The 15,518-nt window shown below is 40.0% G+C and overlaps 1 long non-coding RNA gene across 2 annotated transcripts; it reads right to left on the reverse strand.

Annotated features, from left to right (window-relative positions):
* Positions 1-2,003: 2,003 nt before the first annotated feature.
* Positions 2,004-5,580, reverse strand: LOC112943535. 2 transcript variants are annotated; one of them, XR_003248615.1, is made up of 2 exons: positions 5,507-5,580; positions 2,004-2,802 (listed from the first exon to the last, which is right to left on the reverse strand). It is a non-coding gene; the product is annotated as an uncharacterized LOC112943535 (long non-coding RNA). The 2 variants fall into 2 exon arrangements; XR_003248614.1 differs by having other exon boundaries at positions 2,004-2,839.
* Between the last annotated feature and the right edge of the window lie 9,938 nt (positions 5,581-15,518).

Raw genomic sequence — 15,518 nt, forward strand, 5'->3', positions numbered from 1 at the left:
AAAACAGTCTCAGACCAGTACGTTTTTTCAGCACTATTTGCACTGGTGTTTATTTCGGGTAAGCTGTTGAGAGTCCCAAGGGTTTACCTCTGACAGAAAGGATGGGACAAACACACATGAGTGACCAGCAGCTTAACTCAGCTGTGGCGAGGGTGCCAAAGGAGGTAACTCTGCCAAGGGAAATGACTTCCAGGCTGTGCACTTGTGTGTCAAAATGCCACTAGTGTATTTTGACATAAGTGCTGCTTTTTATCAGGGATAAGCTTCAAAGCCATGGAGATGGAGAGATGAGAAACCAGAACTTGACAGAAAAAGTAGAAATTGACAGAAAAACATGAGGCGAATCTGTTAAAACAAACTCAATTCACTGAGAGCCAACAATACCTTCAAGGATCCAATTTAGAGCAAAGGACATTGTATTGCTGTGTGACACTAAATACATCTAGTCTAGGGAATGCAGTGAAATTTGGAAGCTCTGACTCCTGCGTGGAGATTTGGAGCTGCCTGACCCCTGCTAGCTGATACAAGAATCTTAAACCAGAAGCTGCAAACATGACACATAGAGTGTGGAGTTAATTCAAAAGGAGGCACATGTTCTGTTCATCTGTTTTGAAGCAAATTCTGAATAATCCCCCATTAAGAGCTTTATATAAACTTTATGGGGAAGGGAAATGTACCTCACTGAAGGCTACCTGTGAGACTGAGGCAAAGCTGGGCCTCCCCAGGCCTTCCCTACAGAGGTACCTGCAGCTCAATTCAGCCTCGGCCAGCAGAATTACTTGCGTTTATCGGGGTGGTTGCACTTGCCAGCCATTTTAAGACTTCTCCCCCCAAAAATCCTTCACCCTGTGAAAACAGAGAGTACCTGGGAAGATGGTTTTGTCACTTGGAAACACCAAAAGATAAACATAAAGTGTTGCTTGCTGGAGCCATCCCAGGCATTTCCTAGCTCTTCATTCAGTGACAGAACTTCCACTTAATGCCAAGGACAGAAGCTCTGCTCAATGGGGCTAAAGGTTTCTAACTTTGCAACAACAAAACTTCCTGCAGGAGAGACTGTTATGTCCAACAAGGTAGGTCATTTCCCTCCTGTGCATTTTCCTCCTCTTATCTCCAGCAACTCTAAAAGCACATAGCATTCACAGAAGCTAAAGCTAAAACAACAACCTACATCTGGTCAATCGGGTCATCTCTGATCTTTCGGTCAGTCCCCTCTGACAACCAACAGACAGTAAAAAGGCTCAAGGATGCCAATAAGTTGAATTTGCCTATACCTCTCACATGCTTGAAGCTTACAGAAGACAGAATGATGACTTTCAGCTTCTTCGACAAATTTCAACACTCAAAAAAGAAGGCTGCTGCCAATTATAGGTGACATGGCACAGCTGACAGCTGCAGATTACCATGAGTGATGTCTGCTCTTCCCTGCTAACATCCAGGAGCTTCAGCAGGGCGCACAAGAAGATCAAAGACTTCTGTCTAAGTCCCCTACCTCAAAATATTTACTTGCTGTCATTTGAAGAGATAGAGAGAAGTCATGGCCCCAGCATCTGACAAGTCACTTGTGACACTTACTAATGTGTCCCATTTGCCATTAATGTCACCAGTGATATAAATAGGGTATCATAATGCCTGCCTAAGAGTAGTTTCCACACAGAGGTAGCTGGATCAAATTCAACATGAGTAAGGCAAAAAAATAGAGCTAGATAGGAGGAATCACTAGGAAAATGGTCTAGTGATAGGTACGCACACAGCACAAGCTCTGCAGATGAACAGGCTCAAAGTTGCTGGGGTTTTTGTTTGTTTTTCTTTTTTCTTGATTCGGAGAGGGCCTCCAAACTTTAGAACCAAAATATCTGCTTCCTTTTGCTTCCCAGGTTGTTGTTGTTATTGGTTAATGCAAAAAGGTCCATCAAGGTTAAGTCATTTCAGCCACGTAGGACCAGAAAAATACTTCACTATCTTCACTATTTTATTAAGCTATACACATACGTAACTGTATAACTCTAATTATATGATTACAATTATATCTTTACTAAAATACGGCAGACAGAATAGAGCAAATAGTTCAACTCCACAGCAGTTTAGGACGAGAGCGTGAGACAGAAAACATTACAAATACCCAGCCATATGGCACGTGTGAGATCTTTCAGAGAGCTGCTTTTAAAGCCCTCTTTAAGCTTCTTCCAGGAGCACAGAGTGATAGCACAAGCTAAGGGACAAGTCTGCAGCAGTGTTTCTAACAGTCCCGTGTGTGAGGCTGCAGAGATTTCATTCTGGCATTTAAAAGGTTTGCACCTTTAGCGCTGACAAACACTCTCTCATCCCCATTGAAGCCCGTAAGGGAATCAATAGGAGTCAGACTTACTACTCCAAGTGAAAAAAAAGACAGTACCTCAAGCTGCTCAGGGCACTGATGCCTGCTGGTGGTTGTTTATAAGATACCATAAACTGAATTCACTTTTAATACAGTTCTACTGACCTTCCTGAAATGGTCAGGGGGAAATTGCACATTTTGGATTCCATCCAGAATTATTACTGATTCCTAATGGAGATTCTACTCTGCTCTTCCCTAGTCCCAAGGAAAGCCATGGTATTTCAGGATGCTTACTTGAAGGCATGTTGTGTTCATTCGCATATTGTATTGCTGATTTTTTTTAAGAGCCCACAGAACAGAGGTCAACCTGTCTGTTGCTCCCAATCCATTCTGCAGAGCTTTGATTCCTGGCCTCCTGCCAAAGTGTGGTATTGTTCAGGTCCTTTGTCTTGCCATTAAAGTTCTCACTGCTATGGTTATGTCTGCTGGGTCAATGAGATTAGATTTCATTAGCACAGCAAACTGAAAAAAAAAATAGAAGTTATTAGATAATCATTAAAGCACATCTGTTGCCTTTTTCAGGGTGCCAAAGTCTGAATTCCATTGAACTAGTGACATGGCACTTGACCAGCGCTTAGTTCAGCTATGGTCAGTGAACTGCAAAAGGATTAAATTATTAGCAGCTAGTTGATTCAACCTAATCCCTGGCAGTTTTGTTTAGATTGTGAGAGAAATGGTGCCCAGAGCAAAAGAGAGTGAAACAATTGCAGAAATGTTAAAAATTTTTGAGCTCATTCCACAAACTGTGCTGTACTGGTGCTCCACTTCAGCACTACCCCAAGACACCGCTTCCTCATGTATTCAGCATACACTTTTGTGTATATCCACCCTGGATATCTTCAAAAGTCCTGACAACTTCTGGGAGTGAAAGCCTGGCTCCAGAGAGTGGAAGCAGATATTTCCCCCTCATCCACACTTCCAGCACGGACTGTGATCCCAGCTATGAAGGAATATTGGATCTCAGGTGCCACTTTCTCAATTCCTTTCAAAATCTCTTATGAAACACCCTGCCACAAATGTCTTAGAATTTTCATGTGTCATTTAGTGTATCTTTTTAAAGAAAAATTGTAATTGAAGAATATATATTTGCAAATAACATTTTTTACAGACCAAATCTAGCTTTTCCAAAGGACTTTTATAGAAAGCGCTCGGTCCCCATTACCAATCTGTGGTGATTTAAACCTAAACTCTTACAAAAATCTCAGGTTCATTATATAAATTCTGTACATGACTTATGAAGCAGCGGCCTAATTCTAAAGAATTATCTGTGAATTTAGAGAGGAAAAGGAACAGCTCCTGTGCATTAAAAAAAAAAAAAAAGAAAAGAAAAAAAGCACAGATTAGGTCAGATCGAGATTTAGAGGAGTTTACTTCCCTTAAGTAACAGGCTGTTTTGGGTATTAGGAGGATAGGGCTCTTGATTTGCTCAAGGACTCCAGCTAGACAGGCTGATGGAAGGAGGACAAGGAAAGTCCATGGTAGTTTTCTGCCATCCCCAATGGCAGTACACCACCAGAAACATAGCAAATAAGCAATGTAGACATTCACTGGCTCAACTCACAACTCCAATCCATAATCCACTAAAGATGGCATTTTGTTGAGCTAAGCATATGTGTAAGAGGAAGCTGGAAGTCTTGTTGGAATAACATTTTTCTTCTCACTTCTGCATTTACCAGATAAATGCTGCTTTTCTTTAGAAGGCTTGTCCTAAACTGAAGATTTTCTTTTCTTTTGAGTTAGGTAGGCATGTGCAGAATAAGATGGATTTTGGCTTTCCTCCTTTTAAGCTAGTATTCCTGGTAAGCATGTTTTTGCCCCAAGCAAAGCTTGCAAAGCCAAACCAGATGCACCTTCTTTGAAAATTTCACTACCTACTTAAATCATTACTGTCTAGCATTTGGAAACTTTTTGCTAGATATTAATTCTTGCATTTCAGGAAAAATAGAAAAAGGGACAATTCTATTGCACTGGGTTTGATTTTACAAAATGTTAAAACACATACTGTGGGGAGAAAGGAGTTAAAAGGCATGTCAAGTTAAGCTAAAATTGTGGCAGGCTATTACACAGCAATTTTTTGCTTTTAATTGTCATAGTCCTGCAGAATGGGACAATTTTCAACAGTTTTAATATACTACCTTGTACATATTGTTAACCCTGCACTCATTAATCCCAATAAATAGCTACTCCTGGAACGCTCCCTGTCACATATTACTCACCTGGGATATCAGTAATAAACAAGATAACTATCATAAACCATCAAGTCTGTAACTGGTGGTGAAAGGCAAAAAGGAGATAAACCCTACAATTAAAAGTTTATAATTGATGAATAGCTATTGAATCAATGATTTTGTTTTTAGTAAATTTAATTTCTTTCTATTACGGACTTATCTGCTAGAATTCCTCTTTAAATGAGTAGGAGGTTAGCGATGAGACTTTGGGCATGGCTAAGCAAGCACAGAGATGGGTAGCTTGTGTTCCAGCTAAAGCAATTAAAGCACAACAACTGTGTAACTCTGAACTCCTTATCTACATAAAAGGTCATCTTTTTGTTTACTTTTCTTATTAGTAACTTCTGCCTTGCTTCCCATCTTGCAACATGCAGGGACTAGAGGCATATGGTTAGGTATGCATTGTATATCCTGCAAATTTCTATAATAGCACATATGCAGCAACAGTGTCTGAAAGCACAAGAACTTGTGCTACACACTTCAGGTGTTTTTGTGTTCTTTGAGCTTATGCTCAAAAAAATAGCCAGTGTTTAAATCTGACTGGTGTGCTGTTTTCACTGTAATTAACTGATGCACTTAAAGAACAGGCCTTGCTCCTCTTGTGCTTTGTAAGTTAACATGCCTTTTTAAAGGCTACTGAAATACACCTAAGCAGTAGCAGCTACAAAAGGCCTTCGTTCAGAAGAGAACTGAAAACTCACAAGGAGTGAAGCTGTGTCTCCTGATACCAGAGGATGACTTGGGAACTCCTCTGGAGGGGAGAGGTTTGGGTCCTGATGTACGCTCCAACATGGCCAGTGCATTTTACACAACATCTGGTTAATGTAAAATACACAAATAAAGGAAGAAACGGGATTGAAGTATCCTCTTATCTGTCTACTTACCGAAGTAAGCCACTTACCAAATGTTCTTCCCCCGGCCTAGCAATTCTGTTTTGGTTTTGATTGTTGTTTGTTTGTTTTTCTTCAGTACTGAACAGTGCTGGGGGGGAAAAGAAGGAGCACATAAAGTACAGAGGTTAGGGCACCCCTCAGAGGGAGCAGGAATTTGAAGCCAGGTCTTCCATTCACTTAGCCATTGCTCTAACACATAATTTCTGCATGGAAAAGGCACCGATGTTACCATAAGAATGGTTCTCCCACAGCCGTTGCTACTGATCCTCAGCCTCTTTGCACTTCTTTGACACAGCAGTGAAATGCAAATATTCTGCTTCTGCAAGGCAGCCAACGACCTGGCGAATGGCTGTTACATCTATAAAATGGGATTGGGGCCAAAGTGTGATGTGATCTGGCAACTGTAGCCATCGGGACAGAGCCCCATGGAGTATTACCTTCCCAAAGCAGGTTAGAGCAGCCTGAAGTTCTTTTTCACTTGCAAAGGAAACCCTCTGTGCCCTTTCTCTTATCTCACCTGCCTTCCTATATCTTAAGAAGGCAAAAAATCCAGTTGCAATCAGCAACATGGTAATTTATTTGCAGAAAGTAGCATTTCTTAGAAAAGAAATTATCAGATCAAAGTCTTAGGTTTAAATTATCCTGACTTTGAATATTTCACTCAAATTCATTTCTAGGAATAAAAATCAGGCTAAATAGTCCAGGTGACAAATATTCTTTTCATGGCCTGTATAGGAATTTGTGCAGATCCTCAGTCCTGCAAGGAGAGCAAATCACAGACTAGGGATTTGTTTCCCTGTGTCTAAATTTATTACTAATTTAGCACATTGGGCCTATGCAAGTGCATCCTGAATGTTAGACAACCCATTCTATGCTTTAAAACTCAACCAATCAATCCTCTTTCTTCTCCCCTCACCCTCTGAACACCTTGCAACACTCAGGTCACTTCAGTTTTCTTGAGAAACTTCCAATCTTTTGTGACTCATAACACCATCTACTGGACAGTTATGACCTAAAAGTGACTAAAATGCTTTTTTTTTTAATCTCTGCTTTTACTTACGTGTGTTGATAATATTCACGTACCTGCTGTAGTCGCAGTCTAGCGTCAGTTCCTCCCGTGACGGCACGGTCAGTAATTCCTTAGCGTCAGGGCTGTCAAGGTCTGGAATAAATTCCTCTGTTGTGTTTTAAGGCCTGGGGTATATTTTCAAAGCAGAGATCAGAAATAATAAAATAATGATTCATTTCTGGTATTTTAGAATAGAAGCAGCACGATGCTCTATCAGCTAAACTCCATGCCTCAGCGTATGACTTTATTCCCCTCAGTGAACAGGAAATCATCTCCTTACCTCAGCTAGTGAGGAAGTACTTAAACTAAAAACTAAAACTAAGTATGGCTTAGTTTTCCTGGTTAGGCACCTGGGAAATACCATTCTATTTCTCAAAGAGAAAAGGTAATTGTATTGAATTAGAATAAGCAAAAATAGTTAGCCTGATAGGTTCTTTTATATGTATATGTAATTTTAAGGCTGAATCTTACAAGACACATTCAACATACATTAGAGAGCCTAGGGTAAGGACAGCTTAGGTATGAATCATTTTGGCTGGAAATATTTGTCAACATTGTACCATTAAGAATCAGGGCCCACTTTTAAAAGCGCACAAGCACCTTTTTATGCAATAGATTATTGCATCAATTATTGCATCCTTCAAATAGCACAGTGCTGCCTTTCCCAGAAAACCAGCCAATTTGTTCTTTACCCTTCACACAGTCTTCCTTGTGTTTGGGAAACCCCTGGTAAACAAAGACCTGCAGCTAGCAGGTTCTGTCATAGTCCAGCATATTCCTCAGCTCCTCTTCTGCACTGCATGTCTTATCCACTCTGCAGTCCCCTGCCAGCTCACGAGGACTGCTCTGAGTATTGCCAGGAGTAGGGCCACAGTGCTTCCTATAGCCAAGAGCTCCACTTGGGCCCATCTGGCAGGACAGTGTGAAGAAACCAACATCAGGGACTCCCTTGATCATGACTGTGCTAATCTGAGCACTCTTGCCACTTTAGGTGCTAGGAAACTTCAACACACATTGCCAGAATCTGATAATTCAAGACCTTATTCTTTATATAGACAGCATGATTGCCTGGGAAGCTTGATAGCGCCCGTCGCAGATCTGGTCTCAAAGTGGTAGGGTTCAATGTGCTACTGTGCTGCGTCATCACAGCCTGATGCTTTCCATGGGCTACGTTAAAGTATCAAAGAATGATGCTCCACAAAAGCCTATTCTAGGATAACACATAAGCATCTTAATTCCTGAGTGACTTTGCTCATTTTTCCATAGACTCTAATAATAATAATAAAAGTATATCTGACAGAGATACAACTTTGCCTTTCTGTATATAACAAAAACAAGAACAACAACAACAACAAAAAAAAGATGTTTTGATCTTTGTTTTCCAAGTGATTTTGCAGACTTCACTTATAAGGTGCCTGAATCTGAGACACCTTGAAGATAATTTTCACAGATGAACATAGGAACTGCCAGACTCTTCAACAGTAATGGGAGAGGAAGATTAATCCATTAAAAACAGACTGCCCTAGAAACATGCCATTAAAACATGTACTGTTTTAAAAATTAAAGGTTTACTTCAGTCATGCTATATATGATGCTACATTCAAGAAATGAGCCTGAATGGCAAGAAGGTTACTCTAGGTTGCCCAGGAGTTACCTGTGTTTTATTCTTTCCTCTTGGCAGTGCTCAGAATGTTGTAGCCCTTACATTTATGGCAAATAGTTATGTTTACTGCTTAAGATGATTAACACACCTTATCTAAAGATGTGAAATCCCTTAGGTCTAAGACCCTTGACTAAGAGCCAAAAGCTAAAAATAACCATCAGTACATTAACCTAAAGGCTGATTTTGACAATTTCAAAGAAAAATTATCCAATACCCTTGAAAACACTCTCCAAAAATCATCCTGGTCCTTACCATTTTCTAGGTTTTGAGAGCAGATGGATCTCAAAAAATCTGAGAGTTTTTCCTTCTGGGTATTTGAAACCAAATTCTAGTAACAGCATCTGTACAACTTCTTATCTCCACAGCAATAAAATGGAACAAATTAATGGAGTAACTTCTGAGTATTTATTACTCATTTGGAGATACTGTACCAGACAGTCCATGGCTCCTAATATAATTATCAGACTTTTATTATATTATTGCTACCAACTGCCGTGGTAAACAGGGCACATGACTTAGAAAAAAAAGACTTGGGGCAAGACAGAAAATGCTGGGTAGTGCTAGAAGGGCACGTGCCCTAGGTTGAAGCCTTGTTCCACTTAGGTCAAAGACAAAAAATCCTGCTGATTACAGGAGTCTTAGTCAGGCCTTCAAAGCACTTTTGCCACAGCCGCTGCACCTGATAAATGCCTGGTTTTGGCAATATCAGTGTTGCTATCAGGCATGGGAGCCAGGCACAGACAGCACCTTGCTGCGCACCTCTCAGCCCCACTCCGGGCAGCACCCTTGGGTGCTCAGCCACCGTGACATGGACACCAGCCCCTGGTGAGAGCCCCTGGGGAAGCACACGGGGCAAACACCATCATGTCCATCTGACTTGGACCGTGCTGCTGTTACTCATCATATTGCCAAAACTGGACTTTTTAGGGGGTAATTCTGTTTGACAGCAGCTCTTACAGGCTCCTGAGGCCAAGCAGAGAAGGGGAGCAGGTACTGCCTGAGCTCCAGGAGAGCTTCATCCCAAGCTCTGCAGCTCAGAGGACCTTGCAAGGCTCCCCTCCTCTCTCCTAGCCGCCCCGTTTGCCACAAGATGGCACTGTTTTGTATTTATTTCCACACGACACAGTCCTCCAGCCTTGCATCACACTCCCTAAAGAGAGAACAAGCAGTTTTCATCAGTATTTAGCACGCATTTATTTCATATACCTGTTTGCTTTAACCACGTGCTCTTTTTGTATCAGAACTGAGAAACACGGGGCTGTGCCTTGCAGTGTCTATTCGCCACAGACCGTATTTTCCTCTTGGACTGCAAGTGGTTTCACAGCCTAATACCTCACTTTGGTTTCGGGGACTCAGACCAGCTCCAGTTTCCTTGGGGTCCTCTGATCCAAAACCTGCTTCAGGTGCAAGACTTACCCAGACATGCTAATAACATTCAGAAACTTTGGTGAAGATTTAAGGGAGTAAGATCAGAGTTTAAATTTCACAGAGAAAGCAGATAAGTGACAAAATGTTCTAGACAGCATTTCACACAGTTCTATTAATAATGCCCTGTCAGCTATAGAACTGAATATAGCTTATATACATCTCTATGAATGAAGTGGCTAAGGAGGCACTGTTAAAGATCCCCATAAAAGGCTTGCAGCATCTGCAGACACAGAAAGATTCATACATATCCATATTTATGGAAATGAAAGGCTTTCCAGAAGCTCAAGTAAAATGTGATGAAATGATTTTTTTTTCCCTTAGAATGCATTCAATAATTTCACCAGTTACTCCATTTATTAATGGATTTATTGAGGTACTGGTCTGCATAGGACGCTGTTACAAGCAAAGGTGTTACCCCAGGAGTTAATTTGTAACTTCTACAGAAATTAAAAAGTATATTGAACTGAATTAGTCATTAGTCCAATCTGAAATAGTGACTTGCTGTAAGGCAGTGAAGACCCTTCTTTCTCCAGTATCCCCAGGAATATCCAGTGTTTGCCTTCTCCCTTGTGAAAGAACATCTGTTGCAAGGGGTATGAGCTGCTCGTGGGTCTGACCCACCTCCAGTTACTCTTTCAATAACCCGCGTGAGCAGACACCGTAAGTAGGACACGCTTGGGGCTCCCTCCCGCATAATGGAGAGGCAGCAGCAACCTTGCATCTGCTCTTGTGTTAGTCTGTCACTCACAATCAGGGGTTACTTGATGCCTAAAATAATTCCTCCCCTGACAACTAATTCATCTGGGAAGAAAAAAGACTCCATCCAGATGGTGGGAATCTCACAGGCTTTTTTTTTTTTTTTTCCCTCCCCTTTTTTTTTAAGTGGCAAAGCCTCTACTTTAATAGGCACTCTACAAGTTATATAACATTCTTGGAGCTACCCTGTGCTATCGCCAACTTTTAAATAACTATTAGGAATCAGCAATTTTTTACTCTAGATGTAATAATGTAAAAGAGGGAAGATGGTATGGTGGGAAAGGCAATGGGATCAACACTTTTAGCTATGCAGATCCAATTTGTTGAGATCTTTGGCAGAGTGCTTGGTGGCCCACATGCAAATACTTAAAGATTTTGGCCCAGTGTATAGCAGGTGTCTGAGCAACAAAGTCTACCACCTTTAGAAATGCAGAATGATTTGTACTTGAGCAAATGAAGACATAGTATTTGTGTAAAGAGGCCTGATTTTCCTACTTTGAGAACTGGGTCTCAGAAATTTGGCTTCAAGAAACATCTGCTATGCCTGCTGAGGAAGCTTGCAAGCTTTCACCTTGAAATACAGGACAGGAGGAGGCTCAATTTAATCAATTTTCTATTGTTCTGCTGTAAAAATAGAGGACAGACAGCATGATGATTATCAAATTGTTTTCATAAAAGGAGGTTTCTTTTCTGGACCCAGAATCTCATAAGAAACTGGGCTCATGTGACTTCTGAAAATTGCGTTTCAAGACCAGGTGTTTGAAGAGAAGAGCTTAGGAAAAAACAATTTGTGACTGATCTCAATGTGGATCATTTTCACTGATGTAAAAAAACCTGTAGAAAACCATCCTCTCCATTCATCCATGACCATTAGCACAGCAGCATATACAACCTAGATGACTATTTACTGAAGAATTTTTCACTGAAAAATATATGGCTGCTTATTTGCTATACAATTATACTTTAAAAAATAGATGAGAATCTTGTATTTGAAAATACTGTGCTCTTCATAAAGGACATTACAAGAAAATGGACCTAGTGATAGGTTAATAATGGAAAGCAACTATCTCACCACACAAACTCTATTCCAAAAATGATAGTTTGAAGTCTGTTTCGTATTGAGACACAACCTTTCAGAATGAATATTTGCTTTGCATGAAAATTACCACCGTGTCTCTAGTAAACATTAGTTTACTCATTTTGAGGGCTTTTCTAGTTCAAGCATTATTCTCAGATTTTGTGGCCCACAGGACTGGGAATAGAAAGTAGCATTTATGATTATCAGACATCTGGTTTTTGCTGACCAAGGACACCATGTCTTTAAGAGAAATTAAAAAATGGTGAGAGGATGATCTCAAAAAAAAAACCCCAAACTTATCGTAATTTTTCCCCCAAAAATACTGTGATGAGTGACAAAGACATGGCACACTGCACAACCAAAGTCATGAACAAATGCATGTATTTCTGAGTAGCAGCTCTCAGACACAGAATATTGCAACTTAGTCAAACACAAGAGAAAGCAAAATTCCACACCAGCATAGGTAAGGTCAGTAGCCTGAACAGTGTGAAACTCCATACAGAAAGAAATCATGTTCTCACGTACTTAGCAATACACAACTGAGCATTCCCTACAGTATCTTTACTATTGTCAGCATTTAATCTGGCAATTACATATGATCTGAATGAAATGAATCTCAGCATTGATATCATTACCCACACAGGTTCCCAGAAAGTTATATTTAATGAAGTACCTGAACACAAGAACCTCTGAAATATTTATCCACAGTCAAAGCTAGGAGTGGAATCAGGCCCCTTATTTGTAGTGTAGCTGATTTATGAAACATGATTTACTAATTCAGAAATATTTGACTAAATGATTTGAACAAAAGCATTTCAAAATTGCTATCCTTCCTTTTGAAATATAATTCAGAGTAGCTTTTTTAGATAACTAATGAGAAAGCTGAAATCAGAAACAAAGCAAGTTTTCTATACTTTGCCTCTTTTATTTCTGCTTTTGTTTGGAAGGCAGTGCTGACAATGAGGATATGTTTAGTTTCTCACACTTTTACTATTTTAAAATATGCACTTTTTTCCCCCCCACTTCATTTTCCACTGGGGAGGAAAAGGGAGAGGAGAAAAAATAATTCTAAATAAAACAATCTTTAAAGTTTCAAAATATAATTAATCTATATACAATTTTGTGGGATATTTTTCCACTGCTTCTAATTTGGTTAAATGATCAATTTGCATGTATTAAAGGATTTTGACTCGGGAACCCAGATTTGAGATACAGATTTGTTCCTCTAAATACCTTTTTTCACTTGGATATCTTTTCTCATTGTGACAAATTTTTTTCTGAAGTATAAAGTATAGATGAACAAATGCTGACTGTGACTGCCAATTTAATATGCATTGTTATCTTTTTGGCTCTTAGTGCCCAGCATAAGCAAATTGATGTGCAACCTGAATATGGCATAGAGGAAAACAGCCCTAAGATTTCCAGGAGGGAAATATCTGCTCCAAAGAGCAGGAATGAACTCGGGCTGGGAATCTTGGTGCTCCTAGAAAAACAGTGCCTGGCTGGCTTGTCAAAATCCCTGCTAATTGGAATTTTTGAAGTGCTTTACAACTGGAATTTCTTAAACCAGATGCTTGCTCCTAGGGATGTCCTAAACTACATGCCCAACCACCTTGACCTATTCCAGGTTAGGGCAGGAAAGAGAAAAACAAAGGCTACATCATCCTTGGCCTTTGATAAAAAAACATAATCATACCTGAATAGACCCCAGTCTTTTCAAATCCCCAGTGATACCCTATAATCTGTGACCCACAGTGTGATTTTTGATATTTTTTGGCCAGGTTTCATCTGCCAGAGCTTGTGGCCCTATTAACCTTTGGCACCTCTTCCTATTTGGTAAGTTTCTCGCACTGGCTATTTAGCTGTAACTTCAGAAATTCCTCTGGGTTGGAGAAGGATGTTTGTCTTTGCCTTCCAACATATGAATGGAGTCAGGCTATGAGAGATATTACCTAATACATCTCAAATTCTGATCAGAAGCCGTTACATTTAATACCTACACCTCATATTCCTTTAAGAAACCTATCCCTATTCCTTCTGGTTAAAATCACCTTTTGCTCTGATGTGTAGAGTAGCTTTATTTTAGTAAATTACTGTTTTGTATATTCAATTTATTTTCAGTTCTCATCTAAATGCAGCTTGATGGACCTGAGTAATGCATGAGTAAGACATTAGGCAAGGCAAACTCCAAAATAAGTATGAAGATACACAGGGAAACTTTCTGCTAAGTGAAAAGGAGAGAGTTTGTCAGTCACTGAAAAAACAGTTTTTAATAGGAAAACAATGAAGAAATACCAAAGACTACAGTCAGTCTTTTAAATCAAGGCATCTTGCTTGTTGATTTAAAACCCCATTAAAATCAACTATTTTAATCAGTCCTCCCATCTCCACCCTGGTTGTGTGTACTATCACTTCAGGCACCCTGCCTGATTTTGAAGGATAGCAGAGGGTATTTGCAAATGTGTTGTGTTATTTTAGCTGTATTCTTGTTTTTACAAGATGCTTGAAGATTTCTAATCTTTCTTTTAAATTACAAAGTGATATTTGATTACAATATCTGTTCCCATGAGTGCTTTAGTTTTATCCTGACATAAATTACAGGGTGATTTCTCTTTATACTTTCTGTAAACATCATCCGAACTGTAACTAGAGTAGGGACAAAGAATTGATCGAGAAAGGTAAGGTCAGTACATTAGCTTCCTTCATATGTCAGACTTTTCCAGGCGGGATCAAAACAGCTATCATGGCTTAATTTATTTTTTATTTTGGCAGTAGTAGCCCTGCAAGTGAGCTCCCTGTACAGGGCTCCCCTAAGTACCATTTGTCACATCAAAGACCTTGTGTTTACAGCTATCTCATGGCACCTTGTGGCTACAAAGTTTGCGCTTCTCACATTTGCCAAATGTCAACGAACTATAAAATAATTAGCTAGGAATAAATAATTAGCTAGGAATCAAGCCACTTCACCTGAATCAATTTGTGACACCCTTGTTGTCTCAGCAGTGGCTCCGTCACCTATGTTAGCACTACGTGGGCAGTCCCATTTGTATCACCTTGAAATGGGTCTGATCATACGTTAGTTAGCAGTTATTCACACATTGCCCTGTGGAATAATTTCAGAGAGTTGTATAACTGAGGAGATGAAAAGGAGTTGGATTTCACTGCTGGTTTAATAAGTGCAGCTGTTCCACCCTGACATCCCTTTGCTAAACGTTCAGGAAACTCCATGCCCTAACACATCATTAAAAAAACAAAAAGAATTCCTTATTCTCCTTAGCATCTCAACCCTAGATAAACAGGATAGTTTAAAATATATCATCTGCCTTAAGTCCCATATAGCTACCACCGAAACAGACAACTTTGAAGTGCTTCCAAAGGTTACGAACTCTAAGGAAATTAAATTCCAAGTTTAGTTGAGTCATGGCAATATTATAATGTGGGACTAGGCCAACAAAGTTTGAATGCGGCAGTCCAGCCAGCCAGCAGTATGGCTTGCAAAGCTCATACCGGCCCAACAAAGCATCAGCTTGATCTCCTTCTGGACCACTGGATCCTGCTCTCCCCTCCAGAGCTCCAAGAATGTGCAGAGTTTATCAGATCACTTTAATGGGAGAAGGGGAGATAAACTGTACTTAACGATGATTATAGCATTGTCTGCCTAAAGTGATGTTGCCATGCAAACTTTAAATGAAATTTCATTCCCTTGCCTCTTTCATCTTGTCCAGGAAACTCTCAAAGACATAAGACCCCTTGCAGTCTCTGCCTTAAAATTACAGCACCGATACTGCAGTTAATGGTGAAGTGAATGGTGAAGACTCAATCCTAAATGCATCCTACTAATATTTCTGTGCTAACTCAGACTATACAAATGACCTAGCAGTTTTTCTTTATCTGAAGCTTGACTCTACAGTGGGAGGGGATGGAATGTTTGGCCTATTAAGGAGCATGTCCTCTCCAGGTTCCAGACCTGGGGCTAAAGGCCAAGCAATCCTTTATGTGTGTGTGGATATATATTTAAGTGGAAAC

This window comes from Nothoprocta perdicaria, unplaced genomic scaffold (genome assembly GCF_003342845.1).
Source record: "Nothoprocta perdicaria isolate Ctin4 unplaced genomic scaffold, notPer1 scaffold_15, whole genome shotgun sequence".
Lineage (NCBI taxonomy): Eukaryota > Metazoa > Chordata > Aves > Tinamiformes > Tinamidae > Nothoprocta > Nothoprocta perdicaria.